The sequence below is a fragment of the Belonocnema kinseyi genome, chromosome 2, assembly GCF_010883055.1.
Source record: "Belonocnema kinseyi isolate 2016_QV_RU_SX_M_011 chromosome 2, B_treatae_v1, whole genome shotgun sequence".
NCBI classification, from domain to species: domain Eukaryota; kingdom Metazoa; phylum Arthropoda; class Insecta; order Hymenoptera; family Cynipidae; genus Belonocnema; species Belonocnema kinseyi.
In genome coordinates, this window is record NC_046658.1 from 65,326,391 (window position 1) to 65,340,136 (window position 13,746).

Below are 13,746 nucleotides of genomic sequence, written 5' to 3' on the forward strand. Positions count from 1 at the left end.
GAGCTCCAAGGAGATTATGTTGAAAAATAAAAAAAAATTTACCCAAAAAAAATTGTTTTTATACTTCATTCTAAGGACTTATTGAACTACCCTCGTAATTCCCAACTCGGTGAAACTCTCTGACCCGAATAATAAAATTGCAAAACTAATAAAATTCCTAAACAGTTTATACTATTAACGAATTTGAAAATTCCCAAATAATAAAACGCCCCAAATTAAATTTGTTTCTTAATCAATATTAATTATTTATTAAAAATACATTAAAAAAGTTGTTTGTTTGGTATAAATATTTGATTATTTCAATTAAAAAAAATATTTGTCAAAGAAAAATGTTTCAGCAATTGTTTATCTCGAAATTTCTTTCTATAATAATTCTTTTTTAAATTAAAAATATGATTTTTCAAGAATTTTTTTTTTTTAATTAAAAAAAAAAAGACTGTACCGAAAATCTGGATCAGGTTTCAGATCTGAAAAAACGCAGTGATATGCATAAACGTCAAACTTTTCTAACCTCAAAAAATCTTTTTACTGCTTTACCTTCATATTTTACGAAGTATGAGAAAACAAGAATTCGACTACGTAGTACGGTGAGGGCAGCACCTCGATAGGGCAGAAAATGTAATGTCCTATATATATGATTCCCTACTCTGCCGCCCCGTACCGCATCTACGATTATAATATCTTTGCTTTCACCGAACAAACTTGACAAAGCTGTACGGCGCTTGAGAGCGTTTGAATTCGCGCGCGCGTCACGTCGCTCTCGCGTGTCGCAGGGGAGAGGGTATTCTGACACTTCGTGTTCGTTTCCTCTACAGCCCCGAAAACGAGAAGTGTCGTAGTCTATTGTAATTTTAATACCGCATGTTAAATTCAGTATGAAACACTTTAAATTCCTAAGACCTTAAATCGAAATTTTTTGCATCTGGAACAAAATAGTTGTATTTTTAAGAAAAAAGTTTGGTTTTAACATAGAAAGATGAATTTTCTACCAATAATGATGAATTTCCTACCAAAATACGATTTTTAGCCTAATAGTTAAATCCCTAACAAAATATGTGAAGTTTTAATCATGAAAGATGAATTTCAACTAAATATTTGAACTTTAAACTAAGAAATATTTTTTTAACCCAAGAAGAAAATCGTCAAAGTTCTGCCATTAAATTTTAAAATCGGTTATGAATTATGTGTCATATTCAGGACTGAAAAGGAAAATAAAATTGCCGAAAAAATTAAATTCCAAACAAAATTTTAAGTATATTTCAGATTCGAAAAATCTAATATTTTACGCGAAATGTAGAAGGAATGAAAAAATCTTTAGAATGTCAGGCAGTAATAAAAATAATTATTTATCAGTAATAAATACATTCTCTCCTTCGTATAATTGTCGAACGCCTGGCATAGTTCGACAAGAAAGTGACTCTTCTATTGTATGACACTATTTTTTTTGCTTTTTTACCAAATTTTCAAAAGTAATTAAGTTTGATACATTTTCTCATGATCATTGTCTATCATGGAAATATGCTACGTCACAATGTAAGTAACGTGCACGTTAGTTTGAATTTCCCTACTGTCTGACATTCCTGGACTAGGGTCAATCCATTTCTAGAATATCATAGTTGTTGCAGGGTTTACAAGTAGCGATTTTTATGAAACTTTGTAAATTTTTATTGTTGGATAAGTTAATTTTATGGTTTAAATAGTTTTCGAAAATTAAATAACAAAGTTCAAAAAAACTTTTAGAACGCAATTCTCAATTGATTTTAGATTTTCTTTTTCTTTTAAACAAATTTAGAATTATATTTAAAACTGCTATAAGCAAAAAAATTATTGAATTTTTATTCTTCATAATTGTATGTTATTGCAAATAGCGAAAAACTGTTGGTTGTTTCTTTTTCTTCTATATTTTGGTAAGCAATTTTCCTTTTCTCAAAACCTCTGTGATTCAGTTTCCAAATGTGCTGACTTTATTACAATAGACTTTATTGTCGTCTTTCGAAATCCCAGAGAAAATTGAGAAAATGTTCGAAATTAACAAAATAGCGTTGCTGTTTCTGAAAATACTAAAAGTCGATTTTCTGAAAAAAACACACTTATATTTAAAAATTTTTTTGTTTAATTTGTACTATCATAAGGAAAATATCTCATGAGTTTTATACAGGCTAAATCCCTCTTGTGGCCAGGAGGATTGTTTTCATAAAATCGAATTTTCGTATTTCTCTTGCTTACAACAACAGATGCGAAATAACTATAACACAATAGTTTGCACAGTTAAAAAAAGTTTTGGAAAAAATGTGAAAAATGTGACAAATTGTGAAAAAATTCATGTATGATATCTTGTTCTTATGATCTGGAGAGAGCAAATTTAACTCCTTCGATAAGGGCTGATTTTCTACATTTAACTGAAAGTTATTGCATATTTTTTGAACGGACCTAAACAATTTAGGCAACCCCCGTAGGGTCCCACTGGTAGCAACTGCCATCTTTGACAATTACACTGATTCCCAGTAGAACCGTAGTGAATGGCACCCCGTCTCAAGCTTTGAGGTAACAAACCAGTAATAGTTTCCCATCTCCAAGAGCATCGATCACAAGGAAAATTATTCTAATCGAATATTTTGGGTACTGTCGCTACAACTCCCTTTAAAATTGTGGAAACCTCTTTTCCTTTCCCTCAGCAGTGATGTAGACAATACAAAAAGATCATCTTTTTCTGCAAAGCATTTCGCTTCATCGATCATTTGACTCTTGAGATCATAATGTTCTGTTTATTCGAATCATGTGATCTGATTTTAGGGTTATTTTTCAGTTCGAATAAAATGGCTGCTAATTATTTGGCGCCCATTTAATAAAGACATAACCTAAAAATTGTATCTAACCGCATGCAAGTGAGACTGTCACTTTACAGGTGATATATTCAAATATTAGTTTTCGTTAATGGCTTAACTTTTCAAGTACGTTGCACGATCAGAAACCATAAAAACCTCGTATATGAGCTAAAGTACTCCAAAAACGTTGGCTATCTTTGTTTGGATTGAAACGTGATCACCAATCAGATCACTATGATCTCTAAATTCGATCATTAATTCCAGCCGCTTAAAATGTTCCTGATTTCGGTATCATTTGGGTTGCATATCAAAATGATATTGATTTCGCTATCATTAAATTTTTTTTTTAGTTTTTAGTCGACCTGTGCCGAGAATTCAATCACGAATATAGTTAGTTTCTCCAAGTCCTGAAGAGTGATGTCAGGTCTCCAGTGTGCAATGGAGACTGCTTTCGGACAATCCCCAGTGGGCACAACATTTTAGAACGTAATTGGAACGTCCTAAAAACGTTTCTTGGAGGTACAAATCACAATACGTCCTTTGAACGTTTTAAAAACTGTCCTAAGTCAGACCAAATAATGTTCTAAAAACGTTTCATGTTTGAATTACGTCTTTAAAACGTCTCTGGAATATTGTATGTTTATGGAACGTTATATGGACTGACTTAGGACATTTTTAAGCCGTTCTAAAGATGTTCTTTAACGCTTGTGCCCACTGGACCGTAGTTCCAGAAAGTTTTGCACTTCTTGTTTTAGACCATCCTCCCTTTCAAGCACTCTTCGGGCCGCAGTATGCCTGTAAAGATACGCTGTTTCCCCTTGACTGACACACCTGCGTAGTATTGTTTCTACCCAGTGGCCACCGGGTCCTAAAGACACTCGCCGAAAGACGTATATAGGACAAGTTTAGGACTTGTGTGCCCACAGGGTAGGTGCTCACAATGCGCATTACACGCTCGGCACCAATCGCTGAGAATTTCTTGACGTAAAATTCGGTTATGGTATGCTGAGGTGAAAAGAACACCATCCTGGCATGCGAAAATGAAACTGCGCTCCTGAATAAAGTCCTGATGATCTGGTAACGGCAAAAGTTAGCCCCTTCGATAAAGGCTGATCTTCTACATTTCTTTGAAAGTTTCCGGGCAATTTCTTGTCTAATAGCTGTCGGTGGAAGTCTTTAACCTCTACTTTCTTTACTTGGACTTTTAGAATTGGGGCAGATAAATGGAGTAATGCACTTTCGTCACTTTCCTCTGATGAAAATGCAGGCAAAGGATCTTGGTCACTTGCTCTGCGGGGTTTTAAAGGAATTTTTATTTGCCAATCATCTTGAATTTCTTGACCATCTTTAGGAGAGTTTCTCTTCCATTTGCAACAATGTAAACTGTACCTAGAACATTTGGGTTATGAAGAAATTGGAATTTCAGAAGTCCGCGTCCGCCTTGATGGCGGTTGGTGGATAATTGCTGAATAGACAAATTTATATGATAGCGCTTCTAAATATGGATGAGCTTACGCGTGTGAATGTGGTCGCAAAAACCTTGTTCAACACCAACAGATTTTTAAGACCAAATCTGTCGAAAAAGAAGCTTATATTTCTTTCGGAAAAACTTGCTCAATGGAGTTGCATATAGAATTCGGCTCTTAATCACGCCTGAGTATATATGTTTAGATTTTTGCTCCATTAACCCTTGCAATTCTATGATAATATTTTTTTTTTAAATAATTTTTTCTTTGGTCTGCTTTTTTTGGGAGGCATTCGGGTCTTTATTTCAGGTGTCGCGGTTTTTGAATTCACAATAAAACCCTGTTTTACAACCAATAAATTTATAATAATTTTTGCAACAAAATAAATGTTAAAATATTTCTTTAAATAATGTAAAGACTCATATTATGCATTTTCACTTTTTTCAATGTCTAAAACATTGTGTTTCTACTGCCTTCTTTCGCAAAATTTGTAAAATCAATGAAACTTCTTGTCTACATTGTCCCATATTATTTTGCTCATTTTATTGTATTCTAGTATACTATAGAAACACGCTATAGCACAATGCACGAAATTTGCAAGTTATAAGTACATCCGTATCGCATTTATCAGTTGCCACAGTTTTCAAATAAAAATGATTCTCATTACATAAAATGATAAATACTTAGAAAACCGTTTGCAAAAATTTATTAATGTCAAAATAATATGTCATACCACTTTGTCAACTGTAGTTTATATTAACATTCTTCTGAATAAAAAGTCTAAAGTATCAATTTTAGGGGTTCGTTGGGAAACCATACTTTAATCAATGCTCTATCTGGAAAATTTTGAATAATTACACCAAATTCCAGTACAACATTTAGTAATTTTTAATAGTTGACGTAGCTATTTCATAAGTGATTTTACGTACTTATACAGTGTCTACATTTTTTTCTGAGCAGGAGTGCTTTATTTTACGTTGTTTGCTTATTAAAATTAAATTAAACCAAATTTGAGAAAATCGGTTTACTTCAAATGACCTTAAGACGGAACCTATTGCAGATCAAATAATTTCTCTTATTCTTTTAGTTTTATGAAGAATTTTGTCGGATGCTTGGGCTTTTGTGTACTCTGCTCCTGATGTTGAATATTCCATAATAAAAAAACAGTACCACGAGTATAAGTTTTGGTGTAACTATTTTCATCATATTAATTCTTTTTAAACTGGTAACTTTTCAGTGCTATCCGCTACCCGCTTAGAGTCGCGGATATTCAGAAATCGGAAAAATTCTTATCAATATACTGAAAAGCAAAGATCAACGCAAACTGTTCTAGAGATTTGTGTACGATTCGGGTTCGACGCCTAGCCGATACGAGACAATTACTGCAATTCACACGAGGCAAAGTACCTCGAGACCGGCTCTCAAACATCCCAAACGTACCTACTGACTGTGTGATTGTTCTCAAAATTGCAGACGTCCCGAGATAGGCTCTCAGATGCAGTGATCCAAACGAAACGAAACAAAATAAAACGTTCCTTTTGGTTACATTACGTTATTGCATAACGAAACTTTCGTTATTTTCGTTAACGTTATTTAAATTAACAACAAAATCGTGATTACTTTTAATTCGTTTTGTTAGTAAAAGATAGATACTAAGTCAAATCTATTAGTGTTATTCAAATGTAACAGAACGAAACAGAAACGCAATTAACGTTTCTTTGGTATAAATATTAATAATTGCATGCATTAAATAAGGGGAAAAGTATAGGGCGGAGAATTTGTGGAATTTATCTGGCTTACTAAGTCAATTTTCAATATTATTCGTAGGAATTTCGACATTTAACATCCGCAGGTATTTAAAGGTTATAGTTATGAGAACTACGACAACCCTAGTACTCCAAATTATTCATGAGGTCACTCAAACATATTCTTCTAGGAATTTTGAGATCCAGGGTTCATGCGGACACTAAAACTAGATTCTGAAAAAAGGAAAAAAAGTCCGGGTTTCCCAGTTGGTTTACCGAGTCGATTATGAACATTCTTCGGAGGTATTTTGACATTAACCATCCGGAGGTATCTAAAGGTCATAATTATGAGAACTACGACAACCCTAGTACTCCACATCATTCATCACGTCACTGAAACATATTCTTCTTGGAATTTTGAGACCCTGGGTTCATGCGAACGCTAAAACTAGTTTCTAAAAATAGGCAAAAAATGTCCGGGTTTCCCAGTTTGTTTACCAAGTCGATTATTAACATTCTTCGGAGGCATTTTGATATTAACCGTCCGGAGGTATCTAAAGGCCATAATTATGAGAACTACGACAACCTTAGTACTCCAGAGAATTCATCAGGTAACTCAAACATATTCTTCGAGGCATTTTGAGACCCAGGGTTTATGCGGAAGCTAAAAATAGTTCTTAAAAAAGCAAGAAAAGTCTGAGGTTCCCAGGTCGTTTAACAGGTCGAATTTTAACATTCTTTGGAGGCATTTATGTGTTAATTCTCCAAATAGGTCTGCAAATCTTAATATTAAGAGTATTGAGTCAATTCGTCAATCTAGGTTACCTATTGGGCATAAGATTTGGCGACGTCTTTACGACATCGTTACGATATCTTTACGACAACTTTACGACATCCTATGTCCATGTCGTCAAGGTGTCTTTACGATATCGTAAATGAGTCGTATGATATGACGATGTCTTTACGATATCGCAAAGATACCGAAACGACATGGACATAGCATGTCGTAAAGTTGTCGCGAAGATGACGTAACGATTTTGTAAACACATCGCCACATTTCAAGCCCACTGGGTTATAATAAATTAAATGGTAAGTTTTATGCGTCTTTATAAAAAAAATTGATTTCCTTCAATCGATTTTGTATTTTCATATCCATAATGTATACATTTTTAGCCATCGGACAATCGTTCACTTATTTTTAATTCTTTTGTAAATTTATTTGGTACTTTAATTAAATAAATGTTATTTGCTGAAAATAAAGAGAATTTAATGGCTTATATTCTTCAGATGATAATTCTATTTTATGAATCTAATTCCTTAGAAAAAAATATATGAACGATAACGACTTAAAAAAAAGATTAAAATTGTTTAGATGCTATGTAAAAAGGAAAAAAAAAAAAAAAAGAATGTAGAAAACTGCAGTTCTTAGAGTTTTGTTTTCTTGTTCGCTGTCGAGGTTTGGGACAGGCGGTCGTTACTCACAATGGCGAGAGTTTCTGAACATACTTTGGTCCCGTTAGGAGTATACACCAGATGGCACAGCGATTGCGCTCCCCGCACCTCACTCCGCTAGTCTAAGTTCAAAATTTCCAAAATGGTCAACAGTAACCACGATAACTTTTCGTTGTTTGTGTTTTCACCAGCAACATACTTCCCAAATAATTTCACAAACTTCTTTCTTCATAAAAACACATTTTCACATAAAAACAGTACAAAAACAACTATAAACTTCTCAATATTTATTCTGAAAATTATTGATGTATTTCTACTTGTTTTTATATTGTTTTCTGCAATTGATTTAGTTTTTAAAGTCCATTATCTGAAAAGTATCTGGGTATTATTGCGATTACCTGAACGGTCATCTATTATCTTATCTTAGGGACATGAACATACGCTAGATGGCTCCAACGTCGACATTGTTGCGACACATTTAAAGCATTGAGTGACCACCGCCTGTGCAACTCTAGCCCTGTAATGTCGCACGCATGGATTTTACGCACGAGATCATGACGTGCCTGAGATCCTGTGCCTGACGAATTCCGATTCAAAGCAGCAATTATCGTCAGCGAGTCCCCGATAACTAAGTGGAAGATTCTCGCTGCTATCTCTCGACTCTTTGATCCAGTTGGCTGGCTAAGTCCAATCAGTATTGTCGCGAAGATTCTAATGAAGGATCTCTTGAAAGCTTAAGTTGTTTGTGACACTGCACTTCCCAAGTATTTGCTTCAAAGATGGAAAACATTTTGGAAGAATCTGTCTGAGATAACTGCGATACATTGCCCGCGTTGGTTAAGCTATCACCCTGAAGATCGAATAGGAATCCACGTTTTTCGAGATGCCAGTAAATATGCCTTTGCTACTGTAGTTTACGTTCGTATGCATTCCTCACATGGAACCTGCAATGCCCAACTTATAACGTCTAAGACTCGCGTCGCACCTGTTAAAACTACCAATCTCTTCAAAGCCTTCTGGCGAGATGTCCCTACAAAGGGAAATCCAGCTGATATTGCCACTCGAGAAGTGGATCATGTACATTGCAACCTTACTACGATTGGCAATTTACCCTCATTGAATCTTCTAACAAGAGTGATTACACGTTGTCTGCGCTTCAAACTTTTTCTTAAACCTGCTATAGACCGTTCTGAACTCATGGATCAGCGTCTCATTCTCGAAGAAAGCCATCGCGCATTTTTAGCTTTCATTTTCTGCGCCCAGTGATGCAGATTTGAAGATGAATTAGGCACCCTTTGCCAGGGAAAAGCACTTCAAAAACGATAGAAACTCGTTCAATTGCATCCATTTATCGATTCAACTGGAATTTTGAGAATCGGTGAGCGACTGCGCTGTTCGTCGTACGTGGATTATTCGTGGACGCGCATTTTAGCAAATTCCCGGAGCAGCAATCTCTGATAAGGAACTGTACAAGGTCACTCACTGGCGTCTTGTTGAAGCAATGCGTGACCAGTTTTGGAAACGCTGGTTCTGTTACACATTCATGCCGCGCGGCGTCAATTCTCGGAAGGGCTATGAACTCTGAAAAACCAAGCCAATTTAGAAAAAGAACATCTTGTCTTTTCTCAGACATTTGACCTTAATTTTTAACCTTTCCAAGTTCACAGAAACCATTTTTACACAGCTAATTTTTGACGTCGAATTTTCCGCTTTTTTCAAATCCGCAGCCAAAAATAGGGGTTCTCGTTTAAGAAAAGGGTCTTACCTCTATTTTCCCTTGCAAATTGACCTCAAGGTCAAAATTGATGGTACAGTCAAATAACCCCCTCGGTTCTGGTCGACCATTGTGCGAAACATTTCTTCGTATGTATGTATGTATGTATGTATGTATGTATGTATGTATGTATGTATGTATGTATGTATGTATGTATGTATGTATGTATGTATATGTGTATATATATAATTAAAAATTTGTCATAAGGACAACCGCAGGATTTCACCGGGAGCGGGTGCTAATCTGGACAATTGCACCCACTCCCAGCGAAATCGCGGTAAAATTTCAGCCACAACCACGTCTCACGACCGTGAGATAGGTGATTACAGTTTGTAACCAAATCAATACGACGATCCAGCAAAAGCCTCATGCACCCTAAGAACACGGAGCGACCCAAGGACTACCGCCTTCTGCATTTTTCCCGCAAGTGTTTTAGCATATTTTTGACACGCAGGGATGCTTTTTAGGCCATTAGCGAGTGAAAGGTTAGCACCTCCAAGAGCGCCGATGATAAGGACGATTAGTTTAAAAGAATATTCTGGGTACAATCGTTGCAACTCCCTTATAAGGTCTCTATACCTCTCTTTCTTTTCATTCTTCTTTGGCTATGATGTTTTTGTCGGCTGGTGCCGAAAATTTGATAACGAACATGGTTCGCTTCTCGAAGTCAAGAAGAACAATGTCAGGCCTCGACCTGAGCAACAGAAACAATTGGCGAGAATATAAAGTTTCAGTATATGCGGCACTTCCCATTATCGACATTTGACTCGATTTCCCTAGGAGCATTTAGAGGAGCGATATTAAGGTTAATGTCGTAAGAGTGACAGAGATGGTAATAAAGCACTCTTACTGCCGCAGTGTGATTTGAGGAAAGCAAACGTTAGCTGACAAGACATTGATTGATCCTTCACATTTCTATTGAAGATACCATGCATCCTCTTATCGAGGAGATGTTCACGAAAGTTTTTCTCTTGTGCTTTCTTAATTCGGGCTTCCAGGAGTGAGTACTCGAGATAGATAAAATTTGATGCATTTTTCTCAGCCTTCATACTGAAGTTAAGTCCGAGTTTTTCAGCAGCCTTCTCCGCTGCTTTGTGCAGAAACGCTCCTTTGTCCACTTTTTCGTGATTTCTGACCATTTTAAGAAGAGGGTCTCTTCCATTTGCAACTCTATGTGCTGTACCCAGAATAATCCTGTTGTGAAGACATTCAAGATTCAATATTCCGCGACCACCTTGACAGTGTAAGATGTACAGTCGCGGAACGAAAAATTTAAGATGCATGCTTTTGTTCATGTGCATAACCTTTCTTGTCCCGATATCAAGGGATCTGAGCTCGTTCTTCGTCCATAGAACTACTCCAAATGAATAGAGTACTACCGGGACGGGCTTCAAATAAACTTTGGTGCATTTGTCTAACCCAAATTCCATTCCAATTTCCTTAGTATATCGTTTGACAATCCCAAGAGTTAGATGTAGTTGCTCTTTGTTTTTAGCATAGATCTTAAGATCGTCAATGTAAAATACGTGAGTGACCTTGTACTCGGTCCTTCACTGACTCCTTTATGGACCTTGGAAGTCATACTCCAAAAATGAAGTGACCGTCTTGCCAATCGGCCAGTTGTCGGTGATGACCGGACCATATAATGATTCCCAGACGACATCTATACACTCACGCTTCGTGGCAGAGTAATAACGCTTAGCATTGGACAGAATTCTACTAGAATAAGCTATTACTTTCTCTTGGCCTCCCTGCACTTGAGTGACTACTACGTTCAGACCAGTATTTCTTGCGCCTGACTGAATGGCGAAAGGCATGCGAGAGTCGGAATACGGCAGAATCGGTGATGAGATTAAGGTCTTTTTAAGCATCTGAACGCCTCCTCTTAGTCTTCTCCCCAAATAAATCCCTGATTTTTCTTATTTGGTCATGGTAAGGGTTCGCAAATCCTGGCATAGTCTTTGATGAAACGTTGAGACCTTTTTGATTCACTATAAATCCCAGATATACGACCTGTAGTTTGCAGAAGTCGCATTTATCAGGATGAAGTGTCAACCTACTTTCTTGAACTCGTTTCATAGATTTCTCCAACCAATAACGCTGCTCCTCGAACATTTTAATTACGACTATTATATTGTCCAAATACATAAACACGTGCGGCCTAATTTCTGGTGTTATAACTTTGCCTATTAATCATTGGACCGTCGCAGGTGCTCCCGTAAGTCCAAATGGTATCTGCTGATTCTAGTAGAGACCCTTGCCAGATATTATAAAGGCAGTTTTTTCCTTGCTCTCCGGAATCAAAGGAATTTAGTGATACGCCTTATTGAAGTCTAACGTATAAATATATCGAGCAGAGCTCAATGTATCCAAGATTCCAGACATGTAGGGGGACGGATGAGAATTTTTTTAATTACTTAATTGACTTATGTAAAGTCAATGCACATCCGACAGCCTCCATACAATTCTCGAGCCATCACGACTGGACTACACCATTAGCTTGATGAGGGCTCAATAATGTCATGGTCAATCAGTTTTTGGGCATTCGCGAGTAACGCCTCATAAACCTTTGGTGGAATGCGGTAGTTCCTTTGTCTGATTGTAGAACATCGCTGGATGTTGATTATATGTTCAACGAATTAGAAGGACCTAATTTCTCCGGATAAGAAGGAAGTACTCGTTTTCAGAATAAGTTGAGCTCGCTCCGTTGCAATTCCGATAAGGTGGCAATTCCTGTGCAACCATCGGACTCGCCTTCGTCCACTACTACGAAAGAAAAGTTTATGAGTGGCTCGTCAGTCATCCAAATTTCTATATCTTTCGCGTAAAGGTCTAGCCAGTTCCGACAGTTATCTCGCAGGTTATAACAACCAAGCTGATAAGGATTGAAGCTTCGCCTATATTGGACTCAAAGGTACCTGTCACCATCATAACCGCTCTCCTACTTCAAATTCTTTTACGATCTGTTCTTTACTGATCTCAGACACTTCTGAGTTCTGAAAAGATTGATCAGAGTCATCCTCAACTCGTAAATTAATTTTAAGTTAATGATAGTTGTCCACAACTCCTGAAGTTTTTATTCTGACTCGGTTCAGCTCTTTTTATAGTAGCTTTTATGCGATCCCGCACCTTCGCTTGTTTTGCCCGAGCTGCGCTTTTGAGGATTTGTGGTTTAATCGGCCCTGTTTCTCACATCCGAGGTAGAATTTTTTCGTTGATTGGAGTCGTAGAATCGAGCAAAGTTACGTCCGGGTAAGTTGTCCTCGCTTGAATCGGTTTAGGAAGAAAGGGGAACATATCGATGCGAAGTTTTCTCTCCCTTGAGGGTTTTTCTGGCAATAGGCTAAGTTACAACTGCTTTTGACTTAACCCGCCTCGCCGCAATGCTGACAGTATTTATGCTACTTAGACGTTTACAACTCTCCTATCAGTCTTTTCAAAAGGCCAAAGTATTTTTCAAAAACATAGATTGGCCTTTTGTCGTTATGCTGAACACAATGTTCACGAAGAAAAATTGAAAAGCTCGTTTCAGCCAAGCAATTACTGTCAAAAAATACCCGTCAGTAGCACCACTTTTCAGCGAGAAACACAACAAGCGCATAGTAGTAAATTTGTTTCAAAGGACCCAAGGTTTGTCGATCATGACATTGTCAAGAAAGAAGTAGAGATACTTTTTTTCGTTTTGATTGCATTATTGTGTAGTAATTTTATTGGAAGCATCTTTTTTTTTTGTTTGATCGAAGTTTAAAATGTTACTAACTTTGTATTTGTATATCTTAATAAAAGAATATTTACATTTCTATCAAATGAGAGTCTACAATGAAAGTTTTCTATCCTCCTGATTTCGCACCAACACATTATCATATTGAATCCCGATCCAAGCGCCGCGCCTAGCTCCAGCGTTAAGCCCGCTGGCCAATGTACGACGCGAAGAAAAAATTCGTGTTCCACACTCCCAAGGTCAAATACAATTTTTTTCTCCAGAAACTCAAAGGTAAATTCCACATGTGTGTAAAATTTTTGCACAGTCGCGTATGAAGAATACATAACAATTTCCAATTGTTTATAAAATTGTTATTAAAAATACGTTTTTTAAACAAATTTCGGTTTTTTGTCTGCTTCATTTGAATGGGAAGATATTTATCTACAATTCATAGAATTTTTACTCGATTATCATTCACTGAATTTGACTTATGCTTTTTGCAATAAAAAAGACTCCAAATGTTTATATAGCAAAATAACAAACAGAAAAAAGGAATATTAAAAAATCCTTCAAATGGTCTTTTTGTATGCTCGAGTATTTCATGAATATATGCTTTATTTCCTAATTTGGATTTTCATGAGTAGAGCATTGTTTCAAGGACATATATACATTTATTTTGGCATTTACAATAAAGAAAAGAAGAAATTAATATCGTATTTGCAATAGAGTGTGAGACTTTATTTTATTACAATGATATCTGTGCATTCTTCCTAAAAAGATA